Source organism: Staurois parvus, unplaced genomic scaffold, assembly GCF_062004578.1.
Source record: "Staurois parvus isolate SC_StPar_1 unplaced genomic scaffold, SC_StPar_1.0 ptg000426l, whole genome shotgun sequence".
Lineage (NCBI taxonomy): Eukaryota > Metazoa > Chordata > Amphibia > Anura > Ranidae > Staurois > Staurois parvus.
Window position 1 is genome coordinate 5311894 of NW_028318222.1, and position 12654 is coordinate 5324547.

The following is a 12654-nucleotide window of genomic DNA, read 5'->3' on the forward strand; positions in this document are numbered from 1 at the left end:
GTAGTTTGTGGAGCTACAAGTTCCAGGGTGGTGAGATAAACTAAATGCTGAAACTTCCTGTAACGTTGCAGACCTGGGACAATTTTGTCTTCTTTAGTGTTGAGTAACTACAAGACCCAGCATGCCCATGTAATTATTTTGCACACATATGTTCCCAAAAAGAAAAATACCAAAATGAAAACTTCATATGAAGTACTTCAAATATCTTGCAAATTTGTAAATTGAATATACTGTATTCAGTTCACCAGCACTCTTGTGCTCTTATATGATAGTTAGACCTAACTGATATTAGGCCATAAGTGCATTCTCCTTTGGGGGGGGGGGGGGGGGGCACAGATGTAATCCTTGTTCAGGACAGTGGCAGAAAGCGGACTGTTTCCATTTTCGGGTGCGGCGGACTAATCTGCATGCAGTGGCTCTCAATAGAAGAATGAAAGTCCCGGCCTCTTCTACATCTGTCTACGGAAGGGATCCGGTGGATTGATATTAAAGAGACCGGGGCATTAAGAAAAAGCAGCACAAGGGATTACTCTACCGCACCCAAAAATGGAAAAATAGTCCGCTTTCTGCCGGTTCCCCCTACAGCTAAACAAATGGAGCCAGGGAAAGTTTTTTTTTTTTTTTTTTAATAGCTATAGGTTTCCTAAGACATAGGCAGTCTTATCTGCAGCTGTCCCCGCCCCCAGCACTGATCCCAGATTCTGGGACACTGTTTGGGACTGAGCAATGGCTGGACACAATTTAAAAAATAGTGACGTCCCCAGGCAATCCGTGACAGTTGGCAAGTATGGTAGGTTAATTGGCTCCTGTCTAAATTGTCCCTAGTATGTGTATGTATGAATGTGAGTTAGGGACCTTAGATTGTACACCCCTTGAGGGTTAGGGACTGATGTGACTGTATAATATATATGTAAAAGCGCTGTGTAAATTGATGGCGCTATATGAGTATCTGTAATAAATTAATTGTTATCCTTTAACTGCAAAATGAGTAAAGCCAAAATATTCTAAGAAGGAGGCCACCAACGGTGATTTCCCTTTGCTCTGTATCATCATCAAGCATATTGTTATTTTAAACTTGACCTTGAAGGAAAACTCCACTTTTGTTTTAAAAAATATTAATATAACCATTCTGTAGTTTAACCTCTTCATGCCGGCCGAACACAAATGTGCGGCCTCCTGGCGTCTGGGCCTAGACACCGAGAGGCCGCACATTTTCGTTCTATTAAAAAAGGACATATGTGCCGAGAGCTGTGTTCCCAGCACACATGTCCGGTACTCACGGAAAGGTCCCGATCTCCTCTTTCAATCGGGACCTTTCCTGATCATGTGACCGCCGTGATGACGCATCACAGCGGTCACATGACTATAAACCCCGCCCCCCCCTCCCGGCTTCTGAAACTCTTAAAGGGCCGGGAGGCACCGACGTGAAGGTGTTAATGCCATTAACATTTTTCTTTCCATCTCAATGTGATGCGACTATAATTATGTGAAAATGTTCACAAAATTCAATGCAGTGGGGCAACCTGGAGGCCTTTTGTACATAGCTGGTGTCCATAACCCCCAGAAATGTAATTTCCTGCTGCCGTGATTGGTTTAATGATTTTTTCAGATGTCTACAGTAAGATACAGGTCATCCTCTGCAACAAGAATTTCATTTTTGCTGAGGTATGCCCAAATAATTAACTACTTCTAAAGGGATACAGACATTGCAACTATTCTCACTAGAGCACTGAGAGGGCAATAAGTGACTATAATGAACCAGACTCTCCCTTTCAGAAATCAGTCTGGAAAGGACATGGTAAAATAAACAGCTACTTCTTCAGATCAGTAAAAGGTAGGAAAAATCCCTGCATCATACATTGATCAATTAGAGGCAGTTGTTTTTTTCTCAACAACAGTGTAGTTACATTTTAAAGAGAATATATAGTGATTTTGAAAACATGTATACATTAATGAAAAAACATATCAATATACAGTATATATATAAATATACATATAGATATATATATATATATATATATATATATATATACACACATACATACATATACTGTATGTTGCACCCTTGCCCTGGACTGGCTAAATTTAATGTATAGCTCTGCTGTAACCAACTGAGATGCAATTTAATTTTTAGGTCTGATCAGGTTCATCCCTAAAAAATGATGGCCGATTGCTTTTGTCTGCTTCTAAAGGAATGTTTCAGAAAAAGTGTATGAGGGTCAATTACTGGATTATGAATATTTATCTGACCTTAGCCAATTCCTGGAAAGGAGGCCCAGAAGGTGTGGCTGGGTTGAAGATAAATGTTTGGGAGGGTTTTATCGGGGCACTCTTCTTGGGTCTCCTTTCCTTGGAGGCAGCATGGGTATGATATAGAAGAGCTGCTGCTGCTAGGCCTCAGCATACGCAGTGGCTGAGGGCCTAAAGGTAGCTGGACTTAAGAAAACTATCTGGAGGACTGTTGGAATACAATGTCCATGTATTTTTGTACAACAACTACATCAGCTTCATTGTTCAGTAGATATATATTCTTCAACCAGTAGATGGCAGTGTTTAGAAGTTTGTAGCTGCATCTATGATAGAACTCTATGTCTCTTCTCTATAATAAAGTTCCTGTTTCCTGTTTTCAGAGAAGCAGTAGATAAACACATGTGTACTGTGCACTCTCTGTTCTGTAGGGCTATATACAGAATCTTTGACAAGGACACTACCTGTAGGTGCTGGGCTGGATAGGAAACCTTCAAATGAAGAGTGTTGCTATGGAGTTGCCTCTGGACATTGTGAGTAGGATCTTGCACCTATAGCTCCAGGTGTGTGAGTGCTTTCCAGGTTAGAAGCCAGAGGGGGCTGCAAGGACCGTGACTGCTCATATAGAGTCTTAGGTTTACAGACTGTCCTCTCTACTTCCAGCATTACTTTGAGACTGTTACTGAAGGGCCCAATACTGCTGAAACAGAACATTATTTGAGAATCTATCTTCCTGTGTGTGTTTTGAGTATCCTGCACCCACATCTCTCCTTCCTGCCTATGTTTGAAATCTGCAATAAAACTTCAGAAGATACCTTTAGACTGAACTGCAATTGTGTCGGTGTGCTTCTGATACCAGGACTGGCAGCCTCCGAACAGGTAAAGGAGAGCAGTTTATTGCCAGCGGCCCCTCTGGGGGTTATCACTACATACGGATGGATAATCCCTCCTGCAAGCTATTGGGTCCTGGCAACCATCACCCATTGCTGACAGAATACCTGCACAATGGCTGCATATAATTGGATGCAGTCACTGTTCACCTGATCATTTTCAGTCCACTCCTTTGATAAAAGTTTTTTTAAAAATCAGTTTTTGTTAAGCTAGGTGGAGCTTGAAATTTGGACAATTCAGCAGGAACTGGCTATGTGTATGAGAGCCTTGAAAGATGAATTTACCTTTAAAAAAAATAAATGCATTCATTATTTTTAGTAAGTTATTACATATGCGATCAACAGATCGCAGGTGCAATGCCAGGCTCCTGCATGCTGTCAGTGTAGTTGTCCCCCATACCACGTACGGGCAGGCAGCTACTGAATGACAGGAAGAATCAATTAACTACATAGAGCATTCATCAGCTCTTTGGTAGTCCATTAGGAACTACAAGCCTTCAGCCACAATGGATGATGGTAGTTGTATGTCTTCCATTCGCAGAGCTCTGTGAATGAACGATGCAGGCCAGGTGGGCAGAGCCCCGCATGGGCCCTTTTAAATTGTGACAGGAGATGCAGGAAGAAGATCCCCAGCCCACTGTCACAACAGGGGATCAAAGGGGGGGGGCGGGGGGGACAGCTGCTGCTGCACCAGTAATATGTCACGTGTTACTCCCTGAATATGGGTGTTACATATAACATGTTGAAAAAGGTGAACTTATCCTTTAATATACAGAGGAGCATCTATAAATTTTGCAAATATATACCCTTACCTTTTCTTATGTGATTTATCAACTAAAGCCTAAGCAAGTTGCTTTGTTTATATTCAGCCTGTCTGCAGTCTACACTGTAAAGAGTAAAGAGCAACCTGTGTTGACCAGGACTGAGAACAAAGAAGGCATCTGTTCCACATGCCTGTTTGACCCTAGCTTCACACCTGAGCATTTTCTGCCATCTTTTGCAGAAATGCACTACAGTCCATTTAACATGGTTTCCTATGGGACACGTTCACATCTCCTTGTTTTTACCCGGTGCATTTTTTAGATAGGGTCAGGGACTTTTTTAAATGCAAAAAAATGCATTTTTGGTTCTATAGACTTCAATAGAGACGCTGCAGAAAAGCATGTAGTACGTTTTTGGCGTGTTTTTGATGCGTTTTGAGTTTTAAAAATGCAAAACATATCAAAAACGCAGCAAAAATGCAAAATGCATCGCAAAAAGCACTGCAGAAACGGATCAAACGAAAACTGCATAGTGTGAACCTAGCCTGATTCAGGATTTTTACACATGGGACCATAAATGATCATTTCTATGCTGAACTGCACCTAAAATTACTAGAGAGACAAATCACAAACTGCTGAGAAAGCAGATCTTGCATAAATTGAGGTAAGCCATGGCAAGTCTCCCATCCAGGGGCAGACTGACAACTCATGGGGCCCCCGGGCAATAGGGGATCATGGGGCCCCTGTGTCCTTGCCCAAACTCAAAAAAGCCTATGAAAAAGGTACCAGGGGCATCTCATGGGGCCCCCTACTGACCCCGGGCCCTCAGGCAGTGCCCGAGTTTCCAAATGGTCAGTCCGCCCCTGCTCCCATCCTATGTGATTCCAGCCAATTAGTCAGAAAATTGCATATATTAAGGGATCCCTGATGCCTTCCATGTTCTCAATCCTGTTGTTCTCTACAGTGCACAGTGGAGACTGCAGACAGTCTGAGTGGAAACAAAGCAATGTTCACACACTGGTAGGGGCTTGTGATGACAGCTCTTGCCGGATAGAGAAAAGAGGTTACAAATGTTCTTGTTTTACATGTTTAACATAAATATACTGTACATATATAAATAAATAAATATATATATATATATATATATATATATATATATAAAGTCTTTACCACACATTGATAAAGTTATTCATCTAAATAAATAAAGGACTGTAGTTGTTCCTTAAGTAAGTACCTGATTTGTACCATAGTTTGTTTTCCTATTTGTCACTAGCACTGCAGGTACATAAACAAGGTGTTACATTGTGAGTGTTTCAAACAGAATAATGAGGCCCCAGGAGCACAATACACTTTTTAAACAAAATGATCTGGCACAGCCAACAGAATCTGTGACAAATACTATGTTTACATACTTGCGTAATACCTTCCTCCACCTCCGCACAATCTAGAATCTTCTGCCCTGGTGTGTAGAATGAAACATGTACAGTACTTAGTTTGTATCTACGGCTTGCTTTCATATGTAGTTCAGTGTTATGCAGTTCACTAAATGTATGTTGCGGAATTGGAGAGCATGCAGACAGGGGCAACAAAATGAATAAGAGGCATGGAGGACGGTTAACTAAATTGACATTATCCCTTGAGAAGAGGCAATTAAGGGGAGATGTAATCATCAATGTATAAATACATTAGTTACTTAGTTACATAGTTAGTCTGGCTGAAAAAAGACAAAAGTCCATCCAGTTCAACCATAGAAAAAAAAAAAAGTTATAATCCTATACCCACAGTTGATCCAAGGAAGACAAAAAAAAACCCCAGCAAAGCATCATCCAATTTGCTCCTGCTGGGGAAAAAAATCCTTCCTGATCCCCCGAGAGGCGATCAGATATTCCCTGGATCAACTTTACCTATAAATGTTAGTTATTAATGGTCTATATGGTAAACCTGGTGCATGGCTGTTCACTTGCAAATGACTAGGGGGTACGCTTTGAACCTGGGGGGAAATGAGGTTTAACCTCTACATTCATCAAGGCTTCCTTCACAGTAAAAGCTGCAAAAATGTGGAATTAACTTCCACCAGAGCTAGTTCTAGCAAGTCCTGGAGATTTTTTTCAAATAAAGCTGGATGTTTTTTTCAATACACATAATAAAACTGGCTATTGTGTATCTCTTTGGACATCTCCTATGCCAGTGTTTCTCAACCTTTTTTCAGCCAAGGCACCTTTTAAAATTATGGACAGTCCTGAGGCACCCTTTAAAATGATGGACATTCTTGAGGCATCCCATTCTAAAATGTGAAAAACTATTCTAATAGTTTAATGTTGTTGCATGGCAAGACCACTTACTGTTATCGCACATATATATTCTTATTATTATAGCCAAATTTACCACCCTAACTCCTCCCACAGTATTTACACTACATAGACCGTAATATACCGAAACGTGCGGATTGTTCCTGATTGGTGTACTATTACTTTGTGGAACGTTTCACCGAATGGTTCACAAAATATCGGCGTTTTTGTGGTGAAATTGGTCCCATAGGAGTGAATGGCGGAATGTTCAAAACTAGAATGGGAGCTGACAAAAGCTAGAGTGTGAGCTGAAAAATCAGGACGTGATTTCTAAACTGCCATCACTCCCTCATTTTCAAGCCCACCTACACAAATCTTATATCAAAACGTTCAGCTATCCCTGCTACCACTACAAATGTCCACAGCTAAGTCATAGTCCTGATAGTTTTCACAATATGACCATTTTTTTGCAACTCACGCCGCTCATTAACATTCATTGAAACTCCACTCTAGCCACCTCAAATTTGAAGGGCAATTTCTAAACCGCGACTGTGCCTTCATTTTTAATATTTCAGAGATATACTATGCATCAAAATGTAGGTCTGGGTCTTGTGATTCTCACAATATAAAGCTCTTCGGTGTAAGATTTATAATTTTTAAACTACAACCGTTTGAAGATGGCAACCTCCAGTAAAGTGAGCAAGTTGGAGCAGTTTGTTTTTAACCGCTCTTCTCTGCCCTTGCTGTAGAGTGAGTTGCCATAGGAACCCAGGTGTGTGAGCAGGCAGCAGAGTGACAAAAGCTAGAGTGTGAGCTGAAAAATAAAAGTTGAAATGCATTTCTCACTCTATCAAACTATCCATGTGCACTTTTTCAATTTGATCAATCAATTGGTTAGTGTAACGTTTACTATCTTTGCTCACTCCAAACACTCCACACAGTTACTCTGCTCAGTCCAACCTTTTCACAGTTACTCAAGCCACTCCACCCAGTTACTCCGCCCACTCCAGTTGTAGACTACTGGTGGAGGCAAGAACACTTCACACAATTTCCCCAGAAATTGTAGCTTTTCTAGTTTTATATAACGCAGCAACATCCACACATGTAGGACACCCAACATTAGAGGTGATTTATTCTTCCAAAGCAAATACACTTTTGCACACTGGTACTGACTAGTATTCCCATGTTTATCTTCTCCCTCAGTTTTTCTCCATCACTGAGCTAATGTGATCCCAGCTGCTGGAGAGGGGCAGGGAAGGGTCAAACTAGGATGGTGTGCAGGAAACTGACATCCTCCTTATCAACTGATGATGTTATTGATTGTCAGGTTGCCGGCGGCTAGAAGATCGTAATGGTGCACAATGAAAACCTGTGGCTTTGTGTAACTAAAAGACAGGCTTGTTCCACTCACTGACTTGTATACACGTTTTGGGCAATTTTTAGAAATTTTGCCAAGGCACCCCTGAAGAAACCTCAAGGCACCCTGGTTGAGAAAGGCTGTCCTATGCTATCTGCCCTAACCACCCAGTCACATCAAGCCGGACTTTGAAATCGTGCGACTTACAGTGAAGTCGCACGATTTCAAAGTTGGGTGAGATGCCGATTGCAGGTGCAATTTGCAAGACATCTGACACAGATGTTTATGCAAATTGCACCAAAAGTAGTACATGTAGAAATCGGTGAGGCTCCGACCAAGTCGGAACCGCACCGATTTGACCGCTGTAATTGCGGACAATAGGGTGCGACTTGGCCTACGATTTGTAAGTCGCATGCCAAGTCACACCTGATGTGACTGGGGTGTTATGTGATTCCTGAAAACTCACTTTGCCAGCAAAGTCATATCTAGCCACCTCATCCCTTTAAAACCGAACACATTAATTACACAGGTTCTGTGGCTGATTAAGGTGGTAATTAAACTCACTCAGTTCCTTATCTGCAATAAATTAGCCTCACAACCTGTGTAATTAATATGTGCCCGGTCTTAAAGGGATGAGGTGGCAACCCCAGCCGTATCCATCCAATTGGCCAAAGTCCCTCAAACATGCAAATCTGAGCCTCCTCCCCTCTTTCATCCTTATTCTAGAAAGTTTCTGGAAGGGTGGGAGGGCTCAAGAAGTCCCAACCTGAAGAATCTCCCAGCGGGCCTTGATGTGAACTCCTGACTCACTTCCAGGCTGACTCATCCCAGGCTGCTACTCAGCCTCTATCTAAATAAAAAATAAACCAACAAAACCTATCTAGCTAACCTGGAGGGCATTACACCTGTATAATGATAATAATAGCACAAGCCTATTGATTACAGAGCTCAATAGTTAAAGCTTACATGCCCAGCTGAAAGAACCAGAAGAGTGGGAGGACTCACCTGCCCCTCTCCTTTTTGTTTGGTTTTGTATAAATTTTCAATTAGACTTTTCAATTTTTTTTTTAGAAAACCCTGTAATAATCTGAGTGTTATGGCTGCATCCTGTGTTAAATGTTTTGATTGGAAATAAATGCTGTATATCAATTAAAAAAAAATCATGTTCAAAATATAAAACTAAAAAAGAGCTAAAGAACAATGAAACAATGAAATAAGATGGACTTAAAACCATTATACTTCTTCTTGTAAAATAACTTGACTCCGGTTCATTAGAAGCCAGCTTCAAGCTATGTGACTGTACAGGCCAGCTATTGTTAGCTATGCCAATTTCTTACGTGAGATGAGTAAAATAATATGCAGAAATTAATTTTATAGCAAAATTAATGATTTGACCTTAAATAAAATTTCATTAAAATTAACCTTAAATTTTGCAATGTTGATAGACTGCTTTTTTGAAATTTGCTTGTGATAAAAATTACTTGGCTTTGTTTTCTAACAAAGGGCAATGTTCACTCACTGTACTGTATCTGTCGTGCAGCAGCCTCATGCTGGGTTGCACATCCTCCACAAACACCAACGACCAGATGAAGGGGAAGCACCCACTCTTTAACTCCTTCCATCATAGCATAGGCTGATTGCTTTAGACTTCTTGGTTACTTTGTATGCAGGATCACCCCCTGGCACCAATATCTAAGCACCCCCAGGAGGTCCCTGGTCTGGCCTATCCAAAACCACTGGTAGTCCATCCTATACCTTCCTCAGGTTACCCAGCAATGGACCCAGTAGCAGCTTCAACCAATCCCTGTTCATTTTCAAAGGATGCTTCCATCTAGAGCAGCGGTTCTCAACCTATGGGTCGCGACCCCCTTGGGGGTCGAACAACCCTTTCACAGGGGTCTCCTAAGACCATCGGAAAACACATATTTCCGATGGTCTTAGGAACCGAGACACCGCTCCGCTATCAGTCTCCAGGCGGGTCCGCCCACATGCAGATACGTCCACATTTCCCTGGACCGCGATGTGTGCGCGGGATGACATGCCGCCCCTGTCATTTGGCCACATCCCCGGGATCACTCAACAGCTCCGCCTCCTCGCCAGTGAACTTTAGCTCAGGAGAGGCACACAGGCGGCCAATCACCGACGAGGAGGTGGAGCTTGGAGAGGAGGAGCCAAGCAGCAGCACGAAGAGCAAAGAAGATCGAGCGAGGGAGCGGCCGGAGAAGGAAGACAGCTGACAGGTAAGCGTCTGTAGCGTGCACATGGTGCTGCTGCAGCCAGGTATGCAGGCTGTAGATGGGAGAGGGAGGGAGCGAGCCCAGGCTGGAGCAGGAGTCAGCAAGGTAAGTATCATTGGTGTCAGTGGGAGGAATAGTGCCCCATCATTGGTGTCATTAATACCAATGATGGGGCACTATTTCCTCCCCCCCACTGGCACCAACGATGGGGAACTATTCCTCCCCCCACTGACACCAATGATGGGGCACTGTTCCTCCCCCCACTGACACCAACGATGGGGCACTATCCCCCCCCACTGACACCAATGATGGGACACAATTCCCCCCCACACTAGTGTCAATGATGGGGCACTATTCCCCCCCCCCCACTGACACCAATGATGGGGCACTATTCCTCCCACTGACACCAACAATGTGGCACTATTCCTCCCACTGATACCAATGATGGGACACTATTCCTCCCACTGATACCAACGATGGGACACTATTCCTCCCACTAACATCAGTGATGAGGCACTACTCCTCTCACTGACACCAATGATGTGGCACTACTCCTCCCACTGCAAAATTACAGTTAAGAAGTAGCAACGAAAATAATTTTATGGTCACCACAACATGAGGAACTGTATTAAAGGGTCGCGGCATTAGGAAGGTTGAGAACCACTGATCTAGAGGTTAGAAGAAGAAAGAGTCTTAACAACAGAAAGCCTTTTAATGGCTTATGAACTAGTTCATTTACATATTTACATCATTCAGTTATCCTGGAGGTGACATTTCTTTAAAGTTGCAATCAATAAAAGGAGCAATAACAAGCAAAGACACCCAAGTTGAGGAGCCTGTACCTTTTATGGGGATGCCAGAGTCATGCATCCAATGCAGAGGGGATGGAGGAAGTCCCACAAGTCCTACATCTTTCCATCCCTTCTTCCCCCCTAAAGGTAAGCTCTCAGATCTAGAGCCACAACTTTTACATCTCATCATGGCTTGTATCTTGCAACTGCTCTTATGATGACCAACAACAGGACTCTCACCAGACTAAATATATAGAGCCCTGTTTCCCAAGATGCCCCACTCTGGCAGGTGCAGGGCTGGTACTACCTCACCCTTTAGGGTTACACCCCACTCACTACTCTGAAGACCTCTATAGATACCTAGGCAACCACAATGCCTACTCTAAGTACAAGGGTTCCTGACCTTAACTGTGGCCTTAACTGTCACTTAGTCGGCAATTTGGGAGACTACACCAAGCACTCCTGTGTCTCCAACCTACATATTTGTGGAGGAGCAGTGTTGTCACACTAGTACAGGAAGTGTGACAAGACTATAGATCTCCTCCCTCTTTCCTCATCTGTAAGGCATAATAAAGGGTTCTGTAGATCCCAGACAAAACCGGATAGGTGTAATTCCCTCCTCTGACACCAATGAAGGGGCACAATTCATCCCAATGACACCAACGATGGGGTGCCATTCCTCCTACTGACGTTGGGACCTTTTCTACTCCCAATGGCCAGTCCAGCCCTCCTAAAGTCTGAAGAACCAAAAACTAGCCCTTTGTTTAGAAAGTTTGGAGATCCCTGCTTTAGACAATCATTCTTGCATGAGACCTCTCTATAGATATTAAAAACGTAAAGGGTGGACTCTCCTCCTTAGTGATCAAGACCTCTGGTTCTCTATGTAGATCTCTAACCTTTCCAATAGTGAGAAATATTCATAGACTTTGTTTTTCACAGTTTTCACCACTGTTCTCTGCTTTTGACAAATCAGTTAAACCAAGTGTTTTTTATTTTTTCTGCGAATGAAGTCCAGACCTGTATTGTAAAATAGCTTTCACTAGCCTTGAGAAGCTGCACAAGCTTGATCAGTTATGGAATATCACACACGGGAATGTGAAATTTCTTTAAATCTATCCAGACTCCCAATAAAATACACAGCAGACAAAATAAAGTTTGAAAAGACCCATGAGTCATACTATAATTTATATTTTCTGCTTTTCCTTGGGAGATTCACACCAGTGCCTTCATTTCCTCCTAGTGTTCTGGATGGGGAATTACCTTCGAAGAATTACTGGATAATGAAGCAATGAAAAGTGATATGGTGTTAAAATCTTTTTATTAAAGGACAAATTCAGACTATATATATTTTTTTTTAGTTTTGGTAAGACTTGGGAAGAGTAAATCTTACTGTCAAGTGTTGACTGATGTACGTGACCCCTTGGAGAGAATTCCCCCCACTTTCTGTCTCTGTGACAGCAGGCTTAAAAATGAGGGAGCAGTTTCACTGGAACAGAAAGACCCAGAAAGTAATATTAAATTATTAGAAGTTCTATGCCTTTTCCATTTGTGTGTCCCCATTTCCCATCACTTCCTGTGTGAGTTGCAGGAGCCAAAGAACATGGGGCCCACCCAATATACAGTTGTGTTCAAAATAATAGTAGTGTGTTGAAAAAAGTGAATAAAGCTCAAAATCCTTCTAATAGCTTTTATTTCCATACACACAAATGCATTGGGAACACTACACATTCTATTCCAAATCAAAACATGAAGAAAAATATATCAAATTTCTGTTGTTCCTCTAAAAAAATTGAAGAAAAGTGAATATTAGACTGTTCAAAAAAATAGCAGTGTTTGTATTCTTCTTTACAAACTCAAACATTCACTATATAAACTGAAAAATGTTTGAAGATTTTGATTTCCTTTGAATCAATTAATATTTAGTTGTATAACCACTGTTTCTGAGAACTGCTGTACATCTGTGTTGCATGGAGTCAACCAACTTCTGGCACCTGTGAACAGGTATTCCAGCCCAGGATGATTGGACTACATTCCACAGTTCTTCTCTATTTCTTGGTTTTGCCTCAGAAACTGCATTTTTGAT